This window comes from Trichosurus vulpecula, chromosome 7 (genome assembly GCF_011100635.1).
Source record: "Trichosurus vulpecula isolate mTriVul1 chromosome 7, mTriVul1.pri, whole genome shotgun sequence".
Lineage (NCBI taxonomy): Eukaryota > Metazoa > Chordata > Mammalia > Diprotodontia > Phalangeridae > Trichosurus > Trichosurus vulpecula.
In genome coordinates, this window is record NC_050579.1 from 184,828,073 (window position 1) to 184,842,928 (window position 14,856).

General features: G+C 41.6%; 1 long non-coding RNA gene across 1 annotated transcript in view; it reads right to left on the reverse strand.

The window, feature by feature from the left end:
* The window catches only part of LOC118857395, a 33,940-nt gene extending 19,331 nt beyond the window's left edge, over window positions 1-14,609 (reverse strand). Inside the window, exon 1 of the long non-coding RNA XR_005010919.1 lies at window positions 14,383-14,609. This is a non-coding gene — a long non-coding RNA (uncharacterized LOC118857395). The remainder of the gene's footprint in view (window positions 1-14,382) is intronic.
* Between the last annotated feature and the right edge of the window lie 247 nt (window positions 14,610-14,856).

The following is a 14,856-nucleotide window of genomic DNA, read 5'->3' on the forward strand; positions in this document are numbered from 1 at the left end:
GCAAGCCTCAGGACAGTGAATCACTGAGCTGTAGCAGTTGCCAGACTTCTCAACCCACAAACGCCAAAGACAACAGAGCAGGTTAGTGAGAAAACTGCTGGATCTGTGTGAGAGACATGTGTGGTCCAGTCCCAGACCAGGGGGGTGGCAGAGGTGGCCCAGGTGGCAGCCACAGGAAGCTACTCCAGCTGCTTCCACAGGTCCAGTGTCAGCTGCTTCCAGCCCCAGGCCCACCCAGTGGGAGGAATTAAGCAGCAGATCGGAGTGGGAGTGCAGGGAGTGCGCTGCTGGTGCAGAGGCAGGGTTCTCTTGCTTTGCCCTGCTTGGATCTGGGTTGCGGTACTGGTTGACAGTTCTTGGGGGAGGAGGAGTGCTGCTGTGGCAGAACTTGCAGTTACTGTGGAGTAGAAGTAGCTCTGAAAACAACAGTGCAAAACCCCTAAAGCTTGGGACAAAGAACTCTCTACTCTAAAAGCAGTCATACTCTGACAAAAAACTCAAGGGTCAAGTAGTTGGCTGGGAACATGAGCAAGCAGCATAAAAGGACTCAGACTCAGACTATAGAATTTTTTTTCAGTGATGAAGAAGATCAAAACATAAAGCCAGAAGTCAACAAAGTCAAAGAGCCTATACCAAAAGCCTTCAAGAAAAATATGAATTGGTCTTAGGCCATGGAAGAACTCAAAAAGGATTTGGAAAAAATCAAGTAGGAGAAGTAGAGGAAAAATTGGGAAGAGAAATGAGAGTGATGCAAGAAAACCATGAAAAACAAGTCAATGACTTGCTAAAGGAAACCCCAAAAAATACTGAAGAAAATAACACCTTAAAAATAGACTAACCCAAATGGCAAAAGAGCTCCAAAAAGCTAATGAGGAGAAGAATGCCCTGAAAGAAAGAATTAGCCAAATGGGAAAGGAGGTCCAAAAGACCACTGAAGAAAATACTACCTTAAAAATTAGAATGGAGCAAGTGGAAGCTAGTGACTTTGTGAGAAATCAAGAAATTATAAAACAGAACCAAAGGAATGAAAAAATGGAAGACAATGTGAAATATCTTATTGGAAAAACCACTGACCTGGAGAATAGATCCAGGAGAGATGATTTAAAAATTATTGGACTACCTGAAAGCCATAACCAAATAAGAGCCTAGACATCATCTTTCAAGAAACTATCAAGGAAAACTGCCCTGATATTCTAGAGCCAGAGGGTAAAATAAAAATTGAAAGAATCCACCGATTGCCTCCTAAAAATGATCCCAAAAAGAAAACTGCTAGGAATATTGTCACCAAATTCCAGAGTTTCCAGGTTAAGGAGAAAATACTACAAGCAGCCAGAAAGAAACAATTTGAATATTGTGGAAACACAGTCAGGATAACACAAGAAAGCTTCTATATTAAGGGATCGAAGGACTTGGAATATAGTATTCCGGAGGTCAAAGGAGTTAGGATTAAAACCAAGAATCACCTACCCAGCAAAACTGAGTATAATGCTCCAAGGCAAAATATGGATTTTCAATAAAATAGAGGACTTTCAAACTTTCTCAATGAAAAGACTGGAGTTGAATAGAAAATTTGACTTTCAAATACAAGAATTAAGGGAAGCGTGAAAAGGTAAACAGGAAAGAGAAATCATAAGGGATTTACTAAAATTGAACAATTTTGTTTATGTTCCTATATGAAAAGATATTTGTAACTCATAAGACCTTTCTCAGTATTAGGGTAGTTGAAGGGAATAAACACACACACACACACACACACACACACACGTATATATATGTATATGTATATGTGTGTGTTTATTCACAGGGTGAGTTGAATATGAAGGAATGATATCTAAAAAAATAAAATAAAATTAAGGGATGAGAGAGGAATATATTGGGAGAAAGAGAAAGTGTGAGATAGATTGGGTAAATTATCTCACGCAAAGTGGCAAGAAAAAGCAGTTCTATTGGAAGGGAAGAGGGGGCAGGTGAAAGGGAATGAGTGAATCTTGCTGTCAATGGATTTGACTTAAGGAGGCAATAACATACAAACTCAATTGGGTATCTTACCCTACAGGAAAGTAGGGGGGAAGGGTTTAAGAAAGGGGGGATGATAGAAGGGAAGCCAGATTGGGGGAGGAGGTAATCAAAAGCAAACACTTTTGAAAAGGGACAGGGTCAAGGGAGAAAATAAAGGGGGACAGGATAGGATGGAGGGAAATATAATTAGTCTTTCACAACATGACTATTATGGAAGTGTTTTGCATAATGATACATGTGTGGCCTATGCTGAATTGCTTGCCTTCTCAAGGAGAGTGGGTGGGAAAGGAAGAAGGGAGAGAATTTGGAACTTAAAGTTCTAAAAACAGATGCTCAAAAAAAAGTTTTTACATGCAACTGGGAAATCAGATATACAGGCAATGGGTTATAGAAATCTATCTTGCCCTATGAGAAAGTAAGGGGAAAGGGGATAAGGGGGGGAGTGGGGTGACAGAAGGGAGGGCAGACTAGGGAAAGGGGCAATCAGAATATATTCCATCTTGGAGTGGGGGGGAGGGTGGAAATGGGGAGAAAATTTGTAACTCAAAATCTTGTAGAAATCAACGTTGAAAACTAAAAATATTAAATAATAAAAATAAAAAATATGGAAAAAAGAAATATGTGAAACCAAGCAGATGTCATTGTGAAGAATAATTTGGATGAACAACATTCTCCCACCCCACTTCATGGGACTGGGTGGAAATGATTTTCCTTAATCACACCTGTCATACCTGTCTTCACACATTGGGGCCAGCTCAGGGTATGACCTCTTCTTGAGGGCCCCATCTGTGGCTCCAAGAAACTGTAGCTTGAGCAGTGGTACACCCTGGTAAAACCATCTCAGCAGATGAGCTAAATGAGGTTGAGGGTAATGGACAGGCCTCAAACCCACTGGGAGCTGGGATATCTACCCCAAACATATGAAGATTTCCTGTAGCAGAGTGGGTGGATGAGAACAATTTGTTCCATTGGCCATGAAGGCTGCTGAAGCAGGCACTATGGAGTGCTTAGAGCTTGGTCAGACATAGAAGACACCAAGGTCATCCACTACATCCTGGGTCATCACCAGCCCTCTTGACTTTTGTCTTGCCAACTGGGCTTTGATGACTCTGGAAGAGAAAGTGAGGCTGATGCATCTCCTCCTCACTTAAATCCAACTCACATGCAAGTCAAGACACCATCCTGATATCACTGATCCTCTTTGAAAAGACAACAACAACAAACAACAGCAACACAATCAACAGCCCCTCTTCTCTCCACCATAGGAGACAGAGAAAGCCTGAAGGTTCTTTGTTCAAAGTGCCCTGATGGCTAGGAGATAAAGACATAGCTCTTTAGGTTTTAGTCAAAGGCAAGGGGGTCCTCTTCCATATGACTTCTTTTCTTCGCAAAGTTAGGAAGCTTAAAAATACAGAATATTTATAGAATTCATAAAAACTCCAAGACCTCAGATAATCTTTTACTTGCTAGGCTTGACATGAGTTATGCTAGTCAGTTAATCTTGGTGTACTCAATTATCCACTGATTTTCTGCTTTATTCAAGCTCTCTATAGCAAAGATTAATTCAGAAAGCAATAAAATATCATTATTTAGAAAACCACCATAAAAACACATACAAAAAACCAAGCAGATTTAAAAGTACAAATAAACACTTGGTGATAAACAATGCAATAAGCTGTATGTAGCAATAAAACAAAAAGGGGTAAAAAGGGGAGAGAATACATTTTTTTTTCACTCATTATTGTATTTTCTCAATAAGTTAAGCATCAAGCCAAGGAAAGTAAATGGTTCCAGCCACCATAAGGCTTAGATTCAGTCTCCTAAAAAGTGTCCTCCTTCTATGGCTATTGTTTATAGCTTCTAACTGCTGTCATTCTTTCTTCCCATTGTTGATTTTTTCCAGCTTTCCCATATGTCTCTCTCACAGAGAGATTTAAAAATTGCTATTCTAGTGGAATATTGGCCCCTCCAGTTCTAAGACTTTGATAACTCCATCCCTCTGTGGGCTGGGAAAACTGCAACTCCCAGGGTCTTTAGTGACTTAATCCCTCTCACAAGGCAGTCTTCTGAGTCTTATCTGAATGACTATTATGTATTATATAATGTTTACTTATTTCTTATCCTTGTGCATGTACCCAGGGGATACCAGAGACTAAAGGTGAGGGGCTTAACTGCGTGCTTTGGTGCATATATTTATGAGATATATTTATTTGGTTTACAGCAAGTATGTGAAGCTGAGCAGATGTCATTGTGGAAGGTAATTTGCATGAACAGCATTTCCCTGTGTATTTCTATATATTTAATTTCTATATATTTCATTAGAAATATTTCTATTAGAGTGATAGAATAATTCATTTGAGTGAAATAACTATCACGACAGCAATGCTTGGAATGCATATGATTCTGGGAATTTAGCATAATAATTTTAGGAAACCCCAAGTGATCATTGATCCATAGATTGGAAAACCTTGGCTTAAGCCTTTCTTATAAAAATGTTTTATTCCTTTGATCTGGTATTTTGAATATCTCCTCCTTGATTGCTTATTTCTTTGGTCTTAAAACCTAATTTAGTCTAATTCCTCATTGTTTTTTTTTGGGGGGGTGGGGGGGGGTGGGGGTGGAGAGTGAGTTTGGGAGGTAGACTGCTTCATGGAAAAGGACAAGATTTGCCCAGATGACCTCTAAGGTTCCTTCTGAGTTCTAAATCTGTGATCCTGTGATTGAACTTTCCACTGCACCAGACAGACCAACCAATTTCTTTCTCCATTCTCTGAATTTTGTGATGCCTGGCTCTTTTGACCTCTGGCTCTGAAAAGCAATAAGAGTCCCTGGCTCCACTTCTCAGGCCTGGCTCCTGTTACACAATAATGACATGCTTAAGTCTTAATCACACTCAGTTCTAATTGGAACCAGATCTCCCTCAAGCTTGCTAATGTAGTACAGTAATAATTGAATCTTCTTCATCATGAGGTCTTCTATGCTCCTTATCCTGTAGTGAAGTTAGCATAGGCCTTGCTGATTAATCTTTGGAGAATTCTCTTTGCTACTATTCCAAGTTCCTTTACTCCGTCATACCTCTGGTGATATATGGCAGCTGTGATAGCAGTCCCTTTTTCTGGAAAGCCTGCGTAAATCTAAGTCCCCACATACCCCACTGCGTACGTAGGCTACCACCCTGTTTGCTACTGTGTGGCTGACTGAGTCACTGTCCATCTCTCCATATCTTCCTATGGTGTGCTTGGCTGTGAGTATCAATAAACCTTTTTGACTCATCCTACCATCTTAGTGTTGCTGCATGCCATTCACTTAAACTCCACTCCTAATTTGTATGACAGGTTCCAAACTTTGATGTCTTTGTCTCTGATCTTATGGTACTATCATTAAATTTTTTGTTTGTTTTTGTAAATTTGATGAGATTGATTTTAGACATGTTCACTTAAACTATGGTGTCCAGGGGCAGGACTAAAGTGTAGTAGAGGTCAGTAATGGAAATGTAGGCTTATGAACCACCCAATTAGAACAATTGGGAACTATGCCTGAAAGGCTATAAAACTGTGCATATCCTTTCATCCAGCAATACCACTATTAGGTCTCTATCCTGAAAAGATTTTTAAAAAGGAGGGAAAGGACCAACTTGTACAAATATATTTATAACAGATCTTTTTGTGGTGGCTAAGAATTGGAAACTGAGGTGATGTCCATCAATTAGGGAATGACTGAACAAGTTGTAGTATATGATTGTGATGGAATATTATTGTGCTATAAGAAATGACAAATGGGATAATTTCAGGAAAACCTGGAACACCTTACATGAACTGATGCAAAGTGAAGTGAGCAGAACCAGGAGAATGTTGTACACAGTAACAGCAATATTGTATGATGACCAACTGTGAGTGACTTAGCTATTCTTAGCAAAACAATGATCCAAAACAATCCCAAAGGGCTCCTGATGAAGCATGCTATCTGCCTCCAGAGAAAGAACTGATATTATATGAATACAAACTGAAGCATCCCTCCTTTCTTCCTTCCTTCCTTCCTTCCTTCCTTTCTTCCTTCCTTCCTTCTCTCTCTCCCTCCCTTCTTTCTTTCTTTCTCTCTCTTTTTCTCTCTCTCTTTCTCTCCCTCACTTCTTTCTTTCTTTCTTTCTTTCTCTCTCTTTCTTTCTCTCTCTCTCTCTCTTTCTTTCTTTCTTTCTTTCTTTCTTTCTTCTTTCTCTCTCTCTCTCTTTCTTTCTTTCCTTCCTTCCTTTCTTCCTTTCTTTCTCTTCTTTTATAGATTGACTAATATGAAAATGTTTTACATGACTGCACATGTATAACCTATATCAGATTGCTTACCATCTCAGGGAGGGGGTAAGGGAGGGAGGAAGGAGGGATAGAATTTGGACCTCAAAACTTTGGAAAAAGTCCAACAAATGTTAATAACTGTTTTAACATGTAACTGGGGAAAAAAATTAAACACTGTTTAAAAAATAAATCATCCAAACAAGGCTGATAGTTGAAGCCAAATTATCCGAGTATAAGCACATGGAAAGAGAAAGGTGGAGAGCTGAGGACAAGGCCATGAAATATGCACACATTTAGCAGGTAGGAAGAAGAAGAGAAATTGAAAGAGAAAGAACAGGTGAAGTCAGAGAAGAAACAATACAATATAGTGTCATAGAACTGATGAGAGAACAGAGTTTCAAGGAGCAAATAGGGACAAGTGCTGTAGAATGAGGTTGGAAAAAAGGTACTGAGTTTGGCAATTAGGAAATTATTGATGCTTAGAGGGAAAAGTTTCCAGTAGACCACAGGGACGGGATGGTAATAAAATTGATGGGATAACTATAGAATAATTCTTATAGAAGTTTGGCCGTGAAGGAAATGGAAAAAATCGTGGCAGCTTGTGGTGGGAGGAGTGGGGTGGGGAGGGAGCATGGTGAGGAAAGATTTTTTTTTAAGATGGGGGAAACCCAAACCTGTTGTAGACAGTGCAACAAGTCAGTGAAGATCTGGGAGTGTATAGGGGAGGGATGAAAGAAGAATAGACTGGCCAGAAAAACAAACAAATATAACTATTATTATTATCTCCATTTTACAGATGGAGAAACTGAGGCTCAGGCCAGGATCCCACAACTAGTAAGTACCTAATGGAGATTCAAACTGAGTTCTTTCTAAGGCCAAATCCAGCAAATTCCCCACTGTACCATGTTGCTTCTTTCTGTCCCAAGGGAACTTCTCACCATAAAGGGCCAGAAGGCACAAGCTTCTTATCAGAGATTCCTGGAGGGATAATCTCCTGTTGACAGTCACTGCAGGATATAGTATTCATGCATGCTAACCTTTTAACTATTGTCAATAAGCTTAATGAATCTAATTCTCTCCCCATTTGGAGAGGGAGAAAGACTGAGCTTCCATAGGTGTCTACCAACCTGAAAATGATTCTTTCCACTCTGACACCACAGGGTGGAGGGTAAGGGCAGGGCTAAAGGAGGTGGATGGTTCATGTCCTGCAGAATGTGTTCTTGGCTCCCCTCCATACATTTATTGACCCTTTGGAGAGTGATACTCAATGGGATGGTTAGTTGGTTTTCCTTTGAGTGAAGGAGATAATTTAATGAGAGTTAGGGACTTCCCTTTAATGATATACCACACAGAACTGAGAATTAGGTCTTATGAGTCTCACATGTTGCCTATTCTACAGCAGGAACTTCACAGCCCAGTTGGAATCTTGCTTCTCCATGAAGGTTGACCCCACCAGGCCATATTATTCTCTCTTTATTGTGTCTTTTACTCATTTTGACATTTAATCGCGTGGCCTTATATTATTTTACTGTTTCATGTGTACAAGCGTTTTAATTTTTCAATTAGGTTACAAACTCTATGAAGGAAGGGACCATATCTTTGTATCCCTTTTTCAGAGGTGTCAAACACGGGATCTATAGCCACATTGCAGCAGCAGTGCTACAAAGTGCAGCCAGAACTAGTTGAGGAATATTTAAAAAAATAAATAAAAATACAACAAACACAGATAATGTTAACACGTGACTTTCTAAGTCAATACGTGGCTTGCAGGGATCCTTATGTATCATTTAATGGCCCCTTTCTATTTGAGTTTAACACTACTGCCCTATACCATCAAGTAATAGTGCTGGGTTGCTATTTCCTGAGTACCCATCAAGTAGGCATTCAATGAACTTAGTACATTAAATGAAGGAAGAAGCTGTTAGAATATCTAATACTGTACAGACTTTGCAAATCAAATGTAACACTTTCTTAAACCTTGGAAGTCCCTTCCAGTGAGTATAATCTTATGATCTGCTCAGATCAATGCAATGCACCTAGTACCAAGGCCATGGGGCTTAGTTCTATAGTCAGTTTTTCCTTTGACTCTCTCTTTGCCTGCTTGAATGAGTATATCCATGTCATCTTTGTTCCTATGTGTGGAAGACGACCATGACTGATCCTTGTCCTTGATAGTTTTCAAAGAGCTCTGAGATTCCTGGATGAAAAGGTTTACGTAAAATATAAGCCCATTTATATAGCAAGGACTGTACAATCTTTTTCTTTGTCCATTGTGGCCATACTGGGGAAATGGTTTGGAGCTGGATGCAGAGAAGTTAGGTATCTTTCATTAAGAAGAAGGAGCAGGATGTATTTCTTGCGCCAGCATCTCTCACATAACATGAAAGGCCTGTGTAAACATTGGGGAAATTTCTCATGAATCCCCAGCATTAGTAGGGGCAGAGGGCTCACTGCCACTGGCTGGACAATCTGGGATCTTCATTATTTGAAGCCATCTCAGTGTGCTGTTTCCAGTGCTTTGCAGGCACATGGTATGTAAGGTCCAAAGAAGGAATGGTGTTATTTATAGGTCAAAGTGGGGCTCTCGAGGGAGCCCGTGAAAGACAATGACATCTGACAATGAGGAACCCTGCCCCCAAAGCCTGTATAGATAGTTCCAATCAGCCACAATTGTGCTCTGGATAGGGGCCCTGGCAGATGACATTATCTCGTTCTCTGCAGGTCAGTGTGTAAGGGACTCTTCCTAATTGTTAGGAAATTTTTCCTTAGATTGAGCTAGAATCTGCCCCTCAGTGGCTCTTGTTCTTACTGCCATCACTACTATGTCTCAATGAGTCTGATATTGCCAGCACGATAGTTCCTCAAACACTAGACAGCTATTTTGTCCAACCTAAGCCTTCTCTAGGCTAAATATCCCAAATTCCTTCAATTAATCCTCCTATGACATTAATTGGGGTCCCCTTGCTTTCTTTTAGACATGCTCTAGCTTTTCAGCATCCTTCTTTTTTCTGGCTTTAAATAGTTTTTTATTTTTTCCCACAATTACATATCAAGAAAATTTTTAGCATTCATTTTTACAAGATTTTGAGTTCCAAATTTTTCTCCTTCCTTCCCTCCCCTCCCCTCTTCTGAAAACGGTAGGCAGTTTGATATAGTTTATACATATTCAGCATCCTTCTTAAAATGTAGCACCCAGAACTGAACAAAATACTCCAGTTGTGGATTGACCAGGGAAAAGCACCATAAATTATCACCTCCTTTGCTTTATCTGATACACAAAGGGGAAGGAGTGGGAAGCTTTTATCTGGAGTTCAAGTATCCCCAAAATGGGCAATACTCACAAATGCCCCAATATGGTTCCACCCTTGGCTGTCAGCTGGAAAAGAGCTAATAAATGAATTCATACTCAAGTGTTAATTCCACCCACCCCTCTCCCTACCACATCTTGGAAACACGCTGTTAGCTCAGTTCCTTCCTAACATGTCTCAGTAAATACACAGCCCAAATGAGGCCTGACTGCTGGATGAATTCTCATCTCAGTTACTGCTGGCTTGAGTCATAAATGTCATGACTAGCTTAATGGGTTATCCCCTTGATTTGCATTTCAACAAGGACCAATGCCTTAACTCAAAAGAATGTCTCTAATGGTTTATATATTAGCAGTAGACCTGAGCAGATGCTCTAGGAAAGGAGGAGACTTTCCTAGTATCCCTTAAATCATACCAGCTGTCTCATCCACCAACAATAAAGTTGGCCCTGCATAATACATGCATAGTAGCAAAATTGAGTTACATCAATAAAACGTTGCTTTGTATCAAGAAAACCCTCTGCCATTTTTAAAGACCATACGCAGAACCAGATTATTTAAATTGAAGATCTCTGTGGAGCAGACTGGATCTCAGGGTGTGTGTTTCAGAGTTATATGATTTTTCAGCAGGGGCCTTCTGGTATGCAAACTCCCTCCTCCTCTCCCTCCTCAGGTATGACTTAATAGAAGTGCCTGTATATCGGGGGTCTCGTGTGTGTTGTATATGAACTTGCTTACCCCATGCAGTTTCTTCATGTGGAAAAGCTGAGGAACCTGCTTCCAGGAGTGGTTCTGATGATGTGGAATAGAAGTACTTTGGAGAAACTGAGGAGCATTCTGTACCTGGGTCTGGCTGCTTATTGCATGCTTCAACTCTGGTCTATGTTCTTTACCCCAGTGTTCTCTGGGGCTCTTGGGCGATTCCACTGCTGACTGTGTCTGGGGAGCAACAGTGCCATAAGGGGAGAAGCTTTAGGTCTCTTCTCTTCTGAAGTTATGTGGCCCCTGAGAAACAACCTTGGGCCTTGGCCTGGACCTGGAAATTTGACCTTGGCCCTGACGTTTGATATCTTGGCCTTGGCATTGTATTTATTTCTTTTCTAGGTGAAGGGAGTAGAGCCTCTGATCTTGTTAGTTACTAAAGATCAGGAGGGTATCTCAGCATCCTAGAATTCTAGAGTCTGGGTTTATAGCCAGTAGAGCTACAATACCTCAAAGAATAAGGAGTGACCTTGGGAAATGACATCCGTGACTGAAGTCATCAGTAGATGGGATGAGATGAGATGAGAACTCAGGCTGCATCCTGGATGTAGACTTGGTGGGACCAACATTATTAAGTAACTGAGCTAAAAGGGTGTTCCCAAGGTATTGGAGGGAAATGTTTGTGTCTTTGTTCTTGCTCTTTGAAGTAAATTTTGTTGCAGTTTCAGTCATTTTTCCAGTCATGTCTGACTCTTTGAGACTCCATTTGGAGTTTTCTTGGCAAAGATACTAGAGTGGTTTGTCATTTCTTTCTCCAGTTTATTTTACAGATGAGGAAACTGAGGCAAATGAGATTAAATGACTTGCCCAGGGTCACACAGCCAGTAAGTGTTTGAGACCAGATTTGAACTCATGAAGATGAGTCTTCCTGACTCCATGCCTGGCCTTCTATCCACTGTGCTACCTAGCAGCTGAGGTAAATACCCTTAGTAAAGCTAATTGATATTAAGTGGTCAAAAGGAACTGGAGCCTAGTTTAGTCAATGGTGCCTGACGTTGGAGGGGTATGTGTGTGAAATACAGCTGGTAGAGTTGAGCTGATGGCATTGGAGAAGAGATATTTCCAAATTTCCTAAATGTTCTCTAGAACAGTAGGATCAAATTGAAATAGAAACAGATCCCTTGCCAGCCACGTAGTGACTTAGAAAACCACAAATTAACATTATCTACATTGTACTATTTTTTCCTTCATTTTGTTTCCCAATTACATTTTAATCTGGTTCTGTCAGCTTGCTGCCCCCACAGGAATTTGACACCTCTTCTTTAGAATCCTGAGGGGATTGTCTTGCTCAGGGAGAGAGCGCCAGAGCCTGTTCACTACACTTAATTCACAGTAAGAGCATAATGCATATATTTTTATTCCATTTGCAAGATGTCCCAGCTACTAAGTGTCAAAGGCAGTGATTTTCAACCTAGGTCTTCACAATTCCAAGCCCAGCATTCTATTATTCCAAGTTGCCCCATTTTCTGAGTTTTAATGACACTGAAAACAATGAACTAGATCCAGAATTGATCAGAAAGAGACTTGGCAGGATTGCCTTAGGGGAACTGAAAAGTTCTTTGAGTGATCCTAAGCTCATTCCTGAAACAAAGGCTGATTTTTTTTAAACACAGGTATTTTTCCTGTGTTGTGTTATGACTACTAGGGATGAAACACTATAATGTCTGAAGATTTAGATTTGACCTTCACCAAAAGGACAAAAGGAGGGATACCTGGTGGGCAAAAGAGTGAAGGTAAAGTGGTTCAAAAGAGTAACAGAGGAAAGAAAAAGGGAGAGGCTGCATATGTAGTGAGAGCAAAGGGTACCATCTATGCAAGGACCAAAGGATGTATGGGAGGCCCCAAGCACATTGATTGGACCACCTGTGGCAAACTCATGGAAAGACATTGACTAGAGTCACACAGGGTGGTGAGGCACGGGTGGGTCTTGATGTTCATATCTATAGGAATATCTGCATGACTATATGAGCTCATAGGATCACATTAGGCTGTTCAGTTGTTTTTTCAGTTGTATCTGACTAGAGAGGACCTCAGAAGCCATCTAGATCAACCTCATGATTTGTTGCTGTTGTTCATTGTATGGACTCTTTGCGACCCCATTTGGGGTTTTCTTGGCAAGGTTACTGGCGTGATTTGCCATTTCCTTCTCTAGCTCATTTTGCAGATGAGAAAACTGAGGCAAACAGGGTTAAGTGACTTGCCCACGGTCACAATTAAGTGGCTGAGGTCAGAGTCAGATGAGTCTTCCTGACTCCAGACCCAGCACTCTATCCACTGCGCCACCTAGCTTCCTCCATGACTTTACAAATGAAGAAACAGAGTTGAAGTGATGACCATAATCACATAACGAATAAGAATCGAAGGCAATATCTGAACCCAGACTTTCCTTCTTGACTCCAAGTCTAGCATTCTTTGCGGTTGTGGAGTAATTCCCCATTTAATTCCTAAAAGAACTATGAATATGGATCGTGGCACCTGAAGTGTTTCAAACTTGCCTGGCTGTTTGCTCTCTCTATTTAGGTTGTTGGGATAGGTATAGAGGCCCCCTTCCCCCTGCACCGCTTAAAAGCATTCTCAGAATCTCCCTCGGCTCCAGCTCCAGTCAGTTACTTCACTCCCTCTAATAGACATCAGGGTATGTCTTTTGTTGCATTTCACTGCCCGTTTAGTATGAATAAACACGTATGAAAACATATATACACACATACATTTAAGCTATTACAGCTTTAAACTGTAGTAAGACTTTTGGGACATCCTATATTATAATAATAGTAACAATAATAACATATGTATATATATCCATACATGGATATATATACACATAAAAATAAACTTGGCTATCTATGTTTCTTTTTGTCAATACCCTTCATGCATCTTTGTCTGAGTCCCTTCAGTTTTCCATGTCAGATGTGTGACTCCCCATAGTAGCTTGTGTGAGGCACCCAGTGGGTGCTCAGCAAATGTAACTAGCTGGCAGTCTCATCACGCTGCCTTTACTCTAAGGATTCCTGGCACACACAGAAAAGAATCCCATTCCCTGGTGGTACAAAGGGTCCAGAGGCACAGCTGTGAGAGAGAAACAGGAGAGTGTTTACTGTTTCTCATGCATGGCCAGGGAAGTGCTGATGATGCACTCACACTTCAGGGTCTTACAGATGGAGGGTAAAAGCACTTAGCTGCAGTACTCACTCTCCTTGAGCTTTTCATGTGCATTCTTTCTCCCTCCCTCCTTTCCTCGATCCTTCCTTCCTTCTTTCTTTTTCTTTCTTTCTTTCTTTCTTTCTTTCTTTCTTTCTTTCTTTCTCTCTCTCTCTTCCCCTTTCTCTTCGCTCCTTCTCTCTCTGCTCTCTTTTCCTCTTCTCTTTCTATCTCCCTCTCTTTCCTTTCCTCCTCTCTCTCTCCTTCTTCCTTTCTTCTCACTCTCCCTCCTTCTTTCCCTCCCCTCCCCCTCTCCCTCCCTCTCTCTCCCTCCTCTCCCTCTTTTCTCTCCCTTTCTCCCTGCCTCCCTCCCTCCTCTCTTTCTCTCTCTCCTTTCTTTTCTCTTTTGCTAGAACAGCAAAGCCCAGGGCTGCCAAGAGGAAAAGAAAGTGATTTTTACAAATCCATTTGTTATCAAATACAGATGCTAAACAGGGTGTTCATTTTTTAATCCCGGGTTCTGGTGAGAGAAGGCGAGAAGCTTAGCCCCACTTGGCAATATGGAGGGGTGTGTGTGTGTGTGTGTGTGTGTGTGTGTGTGTGTCTGGGGAGAGGGAGAGGGAGAGAGGGAGAGAGAGAGAGAGGGAGAGAGAGAGAGAGAGAGAGAGAGAGAGAGAGAGAGAGAGAGAGAGAGAAAGACAGGGGTGGAGGGGCTCAGGATGGAACTTTCTCCAAAGTAGGGCAGGGATCTAGATGAAAGAAGAGGTCAGCCAAGGGAAGCAAATGAAGGGAGACAGTGAACCTGAGAAAGTTTGCCAGTTTTTCAGAGTCGTGACTTTGTAGTGTTCCCTGGCGCACTCACATACTCACAGATCAGCAGAGGGCAGGAGCACTCCCTTTACCACACTGTTGCGGCCAGGAATTGGTGAAAGAGGGAGCAAGCTGAGGCTGAGGCAGGGGCTGGGGCTCTACTGGCTCCTGTGTCCTCCTTTCCACCCTTTGCACTTGTGCTCAGTCTCCTCACTCCCCACTCTCTCCCCGCCTCCAGAGAACTCCAGGAGGACACACAGTGTCCAGGCAGCCGAAAGGTCATTTCACTCCAGTCTCTCTTCCGTGCTGTTTGCCTCCCCCCGGGGCAAGATTGCTGACCTGTCTGCAAGGCTTTTGTTTTGATCTCTAAACACTTGCAGCTCCCTGGGGAATGCTCTTGTCAGGAGCAAATGTGCATTAATGTCAGGTATCTGTGTGCCCACGTAGGGGAGCAGGTAGGACTGAATGTCAGCCTACCAGACCTACATTCTGTCCTCTCTGCCTAGCTCCTAGGGAGTGTGTGTGTGTGTGTGT